Here is a 12,995-nt window from a genome sequence, read left to right as displayed (position 1 = left end):
TTACAAAATGCCTGTAACTCAGAGTTTTTAGAGTTACCCAGGGTTCAGAAAAATTAATGACTTACCTGTGCTATGAAGCTAAGAAGTGCCAAAGGGGGAATTAGAATCCAGGCCTTCTTCACACTATGATAAGTCCTATGTTGACTATGTCACATTGCCTCAATATTTATAGGGATGAAAGTAATAAAATAAACCAGGATATTATGACTTTAATTTCAGTTTTGTGCCTTACTCTTTTTTGATTCTGTGGATTCAAAGCCTTGCTTTCAGAATATATTCAGGAAATGTTGAAATTATCCAGCTACATCTTGGACCAACTGATAAGTATTACTGTGGTAATGCTTGTAACACTCAGGGGAGATAGGAAGATGACCATTTCCTAAATGTACAGCCGTATTGAAAATCTTATTAATATTAAGATTCTACACTTTACAATTCTTTTCATGTCTCTTTCAGTGTGAACTTAAAAAATGCTCATGGAATAGTTAAAAACAAAGGAAATGCAAATCCTAGTGGCAGAAAATGTCTTCATGACATGCCTTTCTCTAAGCTTATTAAAGAAAAATGAGCATCTGTAGTGTGTTCATGCTACCCTGGGCCCCCCAAATCAGCAAAACAATTCTTTTGATGCTAAACTGTTATTACTGATCCTAAATGAAGGGCAAGACTTTTGACTCCTCTGAGGAAATGTTGGGAGAGTCATTTGGGAAAGCAAACCTGTTACTTTCTGCTTGTCATTTGCACAAAATCAGTATTCAGGATGCTGATGGGAAATATTTGGTGAATAGCTGTTATAGTGGAGGCTAAAAGAAAGCAAATTTGGGACACACAGAAAGATCAAACAAGCACATGGATTTAATGAAAATTGCAACAAGCAATAGGAAAACTGAATCCACCTGGAGGTAGGTTTTAATATATACGACTGGCATCTTATTAAGAAAGGCACATACCATAGCAATATTACAGGTTTTACCTTTATATAATGGTGAACTGTATATAAATGATTCAGATATTAAAGGGATACAATTCTTCCCCACCTTGCATTATAAAAACATCCACATTGAGGACCCAAAGGAAAATGACCTATTAGATGCTATCAGAATATTTTTAGCTGTTTCCCTTTTGACCATTTCTTTTGAGAGAGAGGAGGAGGGGAGATAACATTATTTCATTGGTCTAAAGAACTCCCAATATGGCAACTCCCTTTACCAATATAGAACATCAACTGCTCTTCAAACAAGTTTTAGATAGTAGTCTTGGTCACTGAGAGGTTAAGTACTTGGCAAGAACAACAAAGCCATTATGTGTCAGAGGAGGCTGGAACCCCAACCTTTCCTGTTCTCCCCAGCAGTAAATATCTGCCTCCAAGGTGGTCTCTTTCAGACTAGCTTTGTTATGTGTCCTGTATTTAATACTATACATATATTAGTTCTTCCATCAGAATCTAAGTTCTTTCACTTTCGTCTTTATGCCCCTATTGTCAGGAAAATGGAAATATGGTAGGATTTTAAATAAATATTTTTGACTGGTCATTTCTGGACATCCAAGACCAACTCTTTATGCACTTTGTCATGTTGCCTCCCTTAATCATCATGTTATATGTTGGATCTCTCCATCAGAATGGAATGTCTCTGCAGTCATGGACTGATTTTCTTATGTTTTCATATTATCAGTGCCCAGTACAATGTAAAGAACTTAATAAGTGTTCCTTAGATTAGATAGGATAGAAGAATCAATGAAATGATCTCTATGTTTCAATAATTTACACTTTATATTAGGGATTGACAATCTTTTTTTTTTTTTGTCTAACACAGTGATTCCTAAAGTGGGCACCACAGCCCCCTGGTGGGTGCTGCAGCGATCCAGGGGTGCGGTGAAGGCCACAGGTGCATTTAGGGGCAGTGAATAATTGTAAGGGGGCAGTGATAGTATGTGACAGGGGGAGCTAAGTAATATTTTTTCTGGAAAGGGGGTGGTAGGCCAAAAAAGTTTGGGAACACTAGTCTAGCAGAAACTTCTCATAATAATGTTTTGAAATGCACCAAATAAAACACAAGATTACAAAAGAAAATTATACTGAAATATAGTTATCATTTTTTTTAAGTTCAGGGACCTCAAGTTAAGAGGCAGCTGGGTGACATAGTGTGTTTAGGTCAGTGAACATAGATTCAGGAAGAAGAGCTCAAATATGACCTTAGACAAGTGGTTTCCAAACTTTTTTGGCCTACCACCCTCTTTCCAGAAAAAAATATTACTTAGTCCCCTGGAAATTAATTTTTTTTAATTTTAATAGCAATTAATAGGAAAGATATATGTACCCGTGGCCATCACCGCTCCCCTGGATCGCTGCAGCACCTACCAGGGGACAGTAGTGCCCACTTTGGGAATCACTGCCTTAGACATTTATTAATTGTTTGACTAGCAACCGTGTAAGCTTTATACCTCAATTTCTTCCTCTGAAAAAAAAGGGGATAATAGAAATAGCATCTACCTCCCTGAATTATTACGAGGTTAAAATAGATAATATTTGTAAAGCATTTCATAAATCTTAAAACACTGTATATGTTTCTGTTATTATTACTAATAGATAATAAATGTATGTAAATAAGTATACGTCAAAATGGAATTCACAAAGTACTTTCTTTTTTTGTTTGTTCTTTTTTTAAACCCTTAACTTCTGTGTATTAGTTCCTAGGAGGAAGAGTGGTAAGAGTGGGCAACGGGGGTCAAGTGACTTGCCCAGGGTCACACAGGTGGGAAGTGTCTGAGGCCAGATTTGAACCTAGGACCTCCCATCTCTAGGCCTGACTCTCAATCCACTGAGCTACCCAGCTGCCCCCCACAAAATACTTTAAAGAATTTTTAATTTTAATTTTTGTAGCTCTTTGTGCTCACAAAGTACTTTAAAGAGCACAAAAAGCTACAAAAATTAAGAGGCAAGAAAATTCATGTCAGAGTAGGTGAATAAAAAGAAGCTTCATGGTAGAGGTAGTAGCTTTCCTGTGTCTTAAAGAACACAGTGAATTTCAATAGGCAGAGATTGGGAGAATAACCCCCCCCCCAAATAACTGAATGGGCTGCCATCTGTTATCAAGCTCTTTATCTTTATTTATTCCTTCCTTCCATTCCTCTAACCTCCCTCCCTCCCTTCCTTCCTTCCTTCCTTCCTTCCTTTTTTCTTTCATCCATTTATATATTTATTTATTCATTTGTTTATTTTTCCTAAAAATCAAAGAACCTAGTTTGTCCAAGTCTATATCAAAGAGAAATCAGATAAAGTATACATAGAAGAACATATACTAGAAAATACAGAGCACAGAAGCTCTCCCATTTGGAGAGAGATCATGCAGCTCAACCAGAAGAATGTCCTAGATCTCTCCCAAAGGGAAGTTTCCCAAAGTCTCCAGTGCAGCAAGCTGGGGATAGGAAATGATAGAGACCTCCAAGTCCTTCCATGGACTTCTTCCCACAGTTTTTTCCTTCAGCAACCTGAAGTGAAGTTCACTATCTTTCTTCTTTCTCAATGCTGGAAGCCAGGAAACCGGGTTTCCTTATTTGGTTCAGATTGAAAAAGCATGGGCTACTCATGGGTTCAATTCCATGTAGAAAGTAGAAGGCATCTCAATCTCTATACATATTTCAGTTCCTAAAACTAGTAATTGAAATACATTTTGAATCTGTTCTTAAACTGATAATTTGTATAATTCCTTTAGGTTTAATGTCTTTTTTAATATGTAAAAGAGCATTGTCTTTAGCATTGTTGACTTCTTTCCATATCTCCCCCTTTTTTTTGTAATTGTTCCTCATTTGAGCTGATTTTTTTTTAAATCATAGATTTTGTTGATCTATCTGATAATTTTTTTCCTCAGAGGTATTCTTCTCTATTTCCTTCTTTCCTGCCTCAGAAAGCCATCCTTTTAAAGAAAGATTCTTTTTAACACTTACCTTCTATATTAGGACTGATATTAAGTATTAGTTCCAAGGCAGAGGAGCCATTAGGGCTAGGCAACTGGGGGTAAGTGATTTGTCCAGGGTCACATATCAAGAAAGTTTCTCAAGCCAATTTTGAACCCAGTCCCTCCCTTTCTTGAGGTCTGGCTTTCTTGAGGCCTGGCTTTCTATTCACTGAACTACCTACCTGACCTTAAATTATTTTTAAAGAAAAATTAAAAAAAAACAATAAGAAGAGAAAAAAATTCAGCAAAATTAATGAAAAAAAATTATAAAATATTATATTATATTAAGTGATCCACAATCATAGGCACCCTTCCTCCACTTCTGCAAAGAAATTGCAGAGATTTATATTTTCTTCTAGACTAGATTTCCCTATTTCACTTAAGCTAGAAATAAAGAAGCCACTCATGGGTCCTGCTCCTGCTCTGTGTCCAACCTGGGCTAGATAATTTCTCCTTAGACAGACTATTCTGTATATTCTAGCAGATTTGGTATTAACACTATTTAACTTAGTGTACTAGAGGTCAGAACTCATGAACTTGAGTTCTACCCACTCCAGCCTCAGTCAGTTAGGATTATAGGCATGAGTATCATACAATATTACTCTCTCTTGCTTTATCACTTTCCTCTTCCATTTCAAATCCAACATTTCCTGGGTGGATATAATTTCTTTTTCTTTTTTTTTAAACCAATATTTAATTTCCCCCAATTAAATGTAAAAACAATTTTAATATTATTTAAAATTTTGAATTCCAAATTCTTTCTCATTCCTATTCTTATCCCCTTCTGCCCCCACACCCAAATAATAAGAATTCTTATATAGATAGTACAAGTGAAATCATGTAAAACATTTTTTCCATAGTGGATATATTTTCTCACATATAAGTTAGCAGCGGTCATTTGTTGCCAAAATGTGTCTACCCTTTTGACTGTCTTTTTGATCTTCTAAAATTCTGATTCTTTGGAGATGTTTTTATTCCATGATCTGGAAACTCATGACATTGCCATAAGAATACTAGTCTAAGAAAAAAAATGGAGTTTTATATCAGACAGAATCTTTGGGAGTGGGTCAAGGTGTTATTTCCCAAATTCAATCTAACTCCCTTTTAAAAAAAATTCTGTTATTCACTCTGGGGGCGGGCAGCTAATAGTACACTTGTTTTGAATGCCCAACAAGTATATTTGTATTTATATTTATAAACTTACACATGTGTGTATACTTAGTAGTTTGCAGTTCAACTGTGCAATATTATCTGGTTAATATGTATTCATCATACTTATATTAATGTCATATATATGTGTGGGTACATGTATATTTAGAATTGTGTATGCAGAGGCACATATATATTAAATCCCAATCAGATAGCTTTAGGTCCTCCATGAGATCATACACACTCACTCACTCACTCACACACACAACAAAGTGATTCCTTTGGAGTGGTGATGGATCTTGATCTTGTTGAGAAACCTGTATAGTATTCAGGAATTTAATTCTATCTACATAATGCCTTCCTTAAATAGGAGCGTCTAGATGATCTCAGCATCTCTAGGGAACGTGTTAAATGCCTTATAAAGGTATGAACAAATTGTCCTGTGATTTCAAGGAAAACAGAGCTGAGCTGATTGGTTTTGGTGAGCTCAAGGAGGGTTGAGGGAAGGTCTTATGATGATAGTATAATGCTGGGTCCTTTCAAGACTTGGAACTAGAACCCTGTTTTGTCTTGCTGATGGTAAATTTTCTACTAGCACATACTTCTCAGATTGCAGTTATTAGTCATTTGTACATAGTTTCAAGTGTGAGAATTAGATAGCTACGAGGTGGTAGGTCCAAACATAGAGGTAAACTGATTCTTCCTACATAAGCTTTGCATTTCCCCTTTCTTTAGGAAACTATGAAAGAATCTTATTCTTTAACTAGATTCGATTCCCAGTGCCATGAAGAGGATAACACATTTGATAAGAATAGAAGAAAATGTTTACGGTTACTGTTAAGGCAGATGGAACATTAGTATATATAATCCATTTGTGCCTATATCCACATTCTAGCTTTCCTTGCTGTCACTGGTTTCTCCAAAGGGCCATTTTCATCTTCTGCCTAATTAAAAAATAGATAACTGTTAGATCATTCTCAATGGAGAATTACAATAAAGGCAAAATGTTCATTGAAAATTCAACTCTGGTATATCTAGAAATAAGGCCCTTTATTTGGCTTTATTTTAGAGTCTGAGAAATCACACATTCAAGGTTGCTCCTTGGTAGTAAAAGAAAATTTTTTCCCAAGTTTTTTCTCCATTGTGGGCATTTTTCCTAGTGGGAGGAAAAACTCCTTCACCTGCTCTTCACCTCATCCTGTTTTCAAGGATTAACCTTCTTCTCAGTGTACCAATAAATACCTTTATAAGAAGTTAAGCATACTATGAAAAATCTGAATGTGGCGCTTATACATTCCAAATGACATATTGGAACTGTGCTCATGTCCTATTTTTATGGAGAGGTTCCATTGGCATATTGGAGGATATTTTTCCAGGTAATAAAGGGGCTTTTATGACCACTGGAGTCAGGTTATAGAGAATGTGAGCTGCAATTTAATAGGAACAACAAAATAACTCACAGTGATGTGAATCATTTCTAATCATTTAGTAAATACAACATAACCTCCGGGGCTAGATTACCAAACACTGGAAGGATGGGATTCCAAGAGGAACTTAGGGTGCTTATAGCCATTTCAGAATGTTTGTCTTCCTTCAAAGCTCAATGCAGGTATCATTTCCTCTGAGACACATTCCATTATTTTCCCAATGGTTAGTGATCTTTCCCTTCTCAAATTGACCTTGTATTGTACCACTAGGTTTATACGTTGTATTCCTTTAGTAATGCATGGGTTCCTTTAGGAGAGGAACTTTTTGGGTTTTGTATTGTATCTGCAGCCCCTAGCATAGGACCTCAAAATTCTAACAATGGTTCTATGATTTCATTAGTCTAAGAAAGTCGCAGTGTAGAAAATCCTCCTACAGATGCAGATTGGTAGGAAGTCAGAAATGTTTAGTCTCAGTGAGTTCCCTGTGGCCGTCAGAGGCAAAGTAGCTTGACCATGGTCAAATGGCCAGTATGTGTCCAAGGTGGGGTTTGAATCTTGGTTTTCCTTATTCCAAGTTCCTATCACTAGCTGATTGATCATTTTTCTTCAGTTTTCATCCTTTTCATGCAGTCACACTGCAGCCCCTCTATGATAGGTGAATATCTCCCTTCAGAAACAAGTATTTTGCAGATTTAACATGAGGTGATGGAGAGTGGAGTCCTTTGCCCATAGGAAGATGAGAGTTAATTTTCCTCTCTGGGTAAATTAAATCAAATGAAAAAATGAGAAGATACTTCAAATATTAGTTGCATAGTCCAGCACCATAATTTTTAGGGAGGATCATAGATTTTTATGTAAAAGGGATCTTAGAGGGCATCAAGTCCAACATAACCATTTTTGTAAATAAGGAATCGAAAGTCAAGAGTCGCCTATGATCTTATCAGATTTAAACTCAGGTCCTCCTTCCTCTAGCCCTAGTGCTTTATTAACTATGCCACCTAGTTCCATGAGAGTTAGCTTGAAAAAGCTGGTGGAACACTGGAGTTGGAAGTCAAGGAGGCCAATGTTTGACTCCCCATAACACGAGACACCTTCACACACCCACAGACACATTAGATATGTGAAAATTTCTCTTCCTTCATCTGTAAAATGAAAATAAAACCTCACAGGTTAATGTGCATATGTGAATGAGCAAATGTGAAACACTTTGTAAACTGGAAGAGCTGTGCCCATTACAATTGTTATTTGTTATAAGGAGAGAAAACTGGAGACCCATACAAGGTGAATGACTTAATTAATCAAGGACAGTAAGATAGTATATAATGGAGCTGGATTTCAAATCCAGGCCTTCTTATTTAAAACCCGGGAGGTTTTGGTCCAATTTTACCTTATATTTTATAACCACAGTGAGAGCTTTTTAGTAATTCCAGAAAGAGGAGGACTCAAGTGGCTTCAACTTACAAAGAATCGAAAAGCATTTTTAACTTATGAAAGCACTGAAACATCATCTGAAACATCTCTACTGCATTGTAGGGGAATTGGAAACATATAGGACCATAGATTTAGAACTGGGAGGACTCGAGGGATTCTAAGGAATTGTGTGGGGCAATGGAAAGAGTGATTTTAGAATCAGACAACCTGATTTTATATCCCACTTATGAGGCTTACTACTTGTGTGACCTTCTGCAAGCCATCTTTCATAAGGGGAAAGGGAAGAAAGGGTATGTGTGTGTGTGTGTGTGTGTGTGTGTGTGTGTGTGTATATTTTATATATATATAATATATATATATATATATATATATATATATATGGAGAGAGAGAGAAAGTAAGAGAGAGAGAGAGAGAGAGAGAGAGAGTGAGCACCTGTGTACCAGGCACTATGCTAAGTGCTATACAGATATTCTCATTTAATCTTCACAAAACTCTTCCAGGTAACCATTATTCTTATTTTATAGTTGAAGAAACTGAGACAAATAGATGTTAAATGACTTACCCAGGGGCACAAAGTTGTGTCAGATACTAGATATGAATTCTGTTCTTCCTCACAGGATTATACATTTAGAGCTGAAAGGAGTCTTAGAGTCTATGAACTTTAACAACTTCATTATGTAGATACAGAAACAGGCATCACAAAATAACTGTCTGAAGCAAGATTTGAACCTAAGTCTTTTTCAGTGTCCAATTGACTACACTATGATGACACTCTGGGCCTCAGTTTCTTCACTTGCAAACAGAAGATATTGACTTCTGAGGTTTCTTGCAGCTCTACAGGTATGATCTTTCACCAGCTTAAGGGAAGATTTTTTGAGATCACGTGCCCAAAATGCAACTTCAAGCAACCTGTGAGCCACCCCCCATAACCTCAGAGAGTGGAGGAAGGAAGTACTCTTTTTTGGGTAGCTGGCCAGAGGGGCAGGGCATGCAAAAATGTCATTGGGGGTCTGTGGAAAGGGGGAACATAGCAACCTTCTCATATGCCGCCACAGCTTTGCCAACATGGTAATCCTTAAGAAGAAAAAAGCTGAGGTTAAATGATTAGCTATTAAATGGTAGAAGCTCAGCTTGAACTCAGTTCTTCTGCTGTCAAATCCAGAGCTTTTCCTCTCCACAATACATTTTTTCATTTTTTCACACTTCCACACAACATTCTTCTCACATAATATTCCCTCCTTGGTGAGGACAGAAATATGCAAGATCAAAATCCCTCTGTGATTCCTTTATATTTTGTTTATCTTGAGTCCACGAAGAGCATTCAAAGCACATTCATTTATTAGCCTGTACGCTCACAAAGGTAATTTCAGTAATATAAACAAACGAGCTTTTTGATGTTAAAGTGAACATTACCTTTTTGTTTTTTGGCTTTTTTTTTCTTAATGAGAAGACATTGTCTTTCTAAGACTTTAACATTTTTGTCTTGTTAAAATCTCTGTTTCCACTTGTTTCACTTGATCATAATAAAGCTATTACTGGAAAGGGAAACAGAAAAAAAAACACATGGTACACAACGAAGAATCACTGCTCTTAGGGGAAGAAGGAGACAATGACTGTAAAGGATATCAAACTGGATAGCATGTTTTATGTCCAAGTTCTTCCTGCTGCCATTTTATTGTTGCTGAAATAAAGATTGGATACTGAAGCCTTATGAAAGTACATAAGTAGCCACATAAATCTGACTATGACTATATAATCCATCTTTTTATGGGAGAAAGGGACCTGCGATATTTGTGCAAATCTTCTGACTCTCCAAGTTAGAAAATTTTGCAGGTGGGAAAATTAGGAGGAAAAATTAGGAAAGAGTTTTCAACTATTTTTAAACTATGTAATTGGACATGATTTCATCCCATCTCTCCATGTCACTGCTATACAGATTGTTCAGTCATTTCACAAGTGTCAAAGTCATTTTACTAAAAATTTTCAAAACATTTCATTTGGTTGAGCCAAGATTCACATCACTTACAACAAAATGAAGCAATGACTCTGCTCCCCCAAATAAGCACTCTTCAAAAAGTCATTTCAAAACTCTTTTTAAAAGTCAGAATATTCCTTTCCACATGCAATTGGAAACTTTTCTCTCAGAATTATTTCTAATGCTTTTATTTGATCCTCCCCTCAGCCCCAGGAGAATATTATAATTCCAGAATCCCAACTAAATGGCAAGATAGAACACATAATTGATCTGAGCACTCACACAAATGCTTATACATAAAATAAAGGGCTAAAAACCATATACCATTGGTTCATTTAATGGATAATAGCATCTTGACCTTCCAGCATAGCATGAGACAACAGAAAAGAAGGCTTTTGTGAGTGTGTGTGTGCGTGTGTTTAATTCCTTACTAATATGGAAATAGAGCATTGATACATCCTTGGAGGAATAGATCACAATATTTTTGTATTGGCTTGCTGAGTACACATTGTATTAAGAGTTGGAAACAGAATCAAAATACAGTCTTTAGCTTTAGATCATTTTAGATCATGAACTGCTGTTACCTATATATATGTATATATATATATTCATATATTTATATATCTTTTGGAAGAACAAAAGATTTATAGAATTTCTCATTCTTTCCATTTATCTTTTGTCTACATTGTAATCAAGGATTCTAAGCTGCAAGGGTTTTTCCCCCAGTTTTTTTCACTATTTCCTTTTTTTTCTGATTAGCTTATTACTTGGTAGTTCCAGCTGTTTCATTCTGTAACTCTAAAACCCAATCGCTGGGGAGTTCTCTGTAATTGCCCATAATATGCACCACATTATCCATTTCAGGAACTGTGCTGAAAGACAGCAGCAATAAGGGGGTTTCTAAAGGCAGTCTGGTTTACACTAATGGACCTAACAGGAAGGAAATGCAATTTGAAAGAAGCTGATGCATATGTTCTATTGCTGAATATAATGTTTGATTTAATTATTAACTGCCAGTGATGGAAAGGCAGATCCTGCTCCATTCTACTTAGAATCTGGTGCTCTGCTATCAAAGAAGATACAAGGTAAAAGTTTTGTCTTCTGATTCTTGGGAAATCAGGAGAGTGTCACCTTTACTCTCTGTGAAAATATTCAACTGAATTATATCTGCTATATATATAATAACAATAATCAGAGCTGACATTTAAGGATTGCCTTAAGGTTTGCAAAGTACATTACATATATCTCATTTGATCCTCAAAATAACCCAGAAAAATGAGTGCAATTATCATCTGAATTTTATAGATAAGGAAATTGAGGCTCAGAGAGGTCAAGGGATTTGTCCATTGCCGCACAGTTAGCAAGATTTGGAGGTAGGATTTGAGCCTGGCAGTCTCCTGACTGCTGTTTTCACATTTTCATTACATCATATTGCCTCCTCACTCATTTCTTTCACCCCCCCATTCTTTTTGCTCTAGATAATCAATCAAACAATGAAATAACAAAACAGGGTCCTCATTTCTCTCTTTTTTATTAGTGTCATACATATATAACTATTTATTAGTAATGGTTATGGAATGGGAATGGGGACTGAACTCTGTGAGGGCAGAGAAGGTTTTATTTTTCTTTGTATCTCCAAAGTCTAACCTAAGTACATAGTAATGGGTGCTTAATAAATGCTTGTCAATTGATTGAACTGTAATGGGCTGACTACTGCAAGGCATCTCAGCAATGAAAATTGAAGTGTACCCTGACTACTTTTCATCTATTTCTCAGAATGAGTGACTTGGCACTCAGTTGTTCTCTTTTTCTTTTAACTGGCATTTCATGATATTCGATAAATCTCAGCATGGCATGAAAAGGCCATAACTGTGTGTATGTGTTTGTGTAGAAGATTTAAAGAATAAATTCATTAAAGATTAATGACTAGTAGTTTTGCATCTTACTAGTTAAACTTGAGTTTCCCTGACTGATACAAGATAGCCCAATATTGAAGGAACATGCTCTAAGCACAAAGATGATGTCATTTTTAAGGGGACCTAAAGAATAAGAGGCACATTTCTGTTAAATTAGCCAGCTGAAAAAAAATGACTTACCATTACTAGTAAATAAAATAATTGAGCCTTGCAATTTTAGTTGCGTATTTTGTATTCTGTCTGGTGAGATTATTATCTTTGACACTAGCCTAGGCAGATGCAAAACTGGGGTTGAAATTAAACAATAGTGATGATATTTGGAGCTCATCCAAAATGCTCTCCATTGTTTATGTAAGTGGCTCCAACATCATTATTTGATCCATAATTCCTCATTTTTTATTACACATATGTTCTTGCATATAACAGCATACAACATCAGCTCAGTGGGATGCATTTTTCTTTATGATTTCCAAAGGAATTGTTTATTTTTGTCATGAGGATAATAGAAAGCAATGTAGCTTCCTGGAAATACAATACCACAATTCAAATGCTTAATTGATTTAGACAGATTAAGGAAAAAATATAGGGCCAATCCATATTTTTGTTCTCTCCCTCTTAGTCTGAATGGCTTATTTAAGAGTTCCCCTTACATGGGACTGGGAAATTTGCTATATTCGTTTTGAAAGGCTAGTCTGGTCCATCTTGAATCTATTAAGAAACTGAAAGAGTTTCACTCTAATGGCCTCAGTTCTAAGGAATTGAGAAGAATACAGTTGATCCTCAGAGCTATATAGAGAAATCAATGCTTGATGTCCTACAAAAGATTCAAAAACTCTTTTCATAGAAGCAACTTTTCAATAGGAAAAGCAGAAGTAAGTTAGCCCTTCCCCCTCTGGCAAGGTTTTCTTTTTTTTCTAGGGAATACTTCACCATACCCCACTATGGGTACTCCCCTTCTTTCTGTGTTGTCTTCCCCTATTAGAAAGTAAGCACCTTGGGAGCAGAGTTTTCTTTTTTTTTTTTTTTTTTGCTTGAATTTGTATCACCAATAGCTTAGCACACAGCCTGACACCCAGATAAATTTAATAAATGGTTGTTGACTGATTGACTCAAATTTGGTCATTAATTTAATAAAGATAA

The sequence above is a fragment of the Gracilinanus agilis genome, chromosome 4, assembly GCF_016433145.1.
Source record: "Gracilinanus agilis isolate LMUSP501 chromosome 4, AgileGrace, whole genome shotgun sequence".
In the NCBI taxonomy this organism is placed as follows: domain Eukaryota; kingdom Metazoa; phylum Chordata; class Mammalia; order Didelphimorphia; family Didelphidae; genus Gracilinanus; species Gracilinanus agilis.
The sequence above is the reverse complement of the archived record's forward strand: the minus strand, read 5'-3'. Positions refer to the sequence as shown.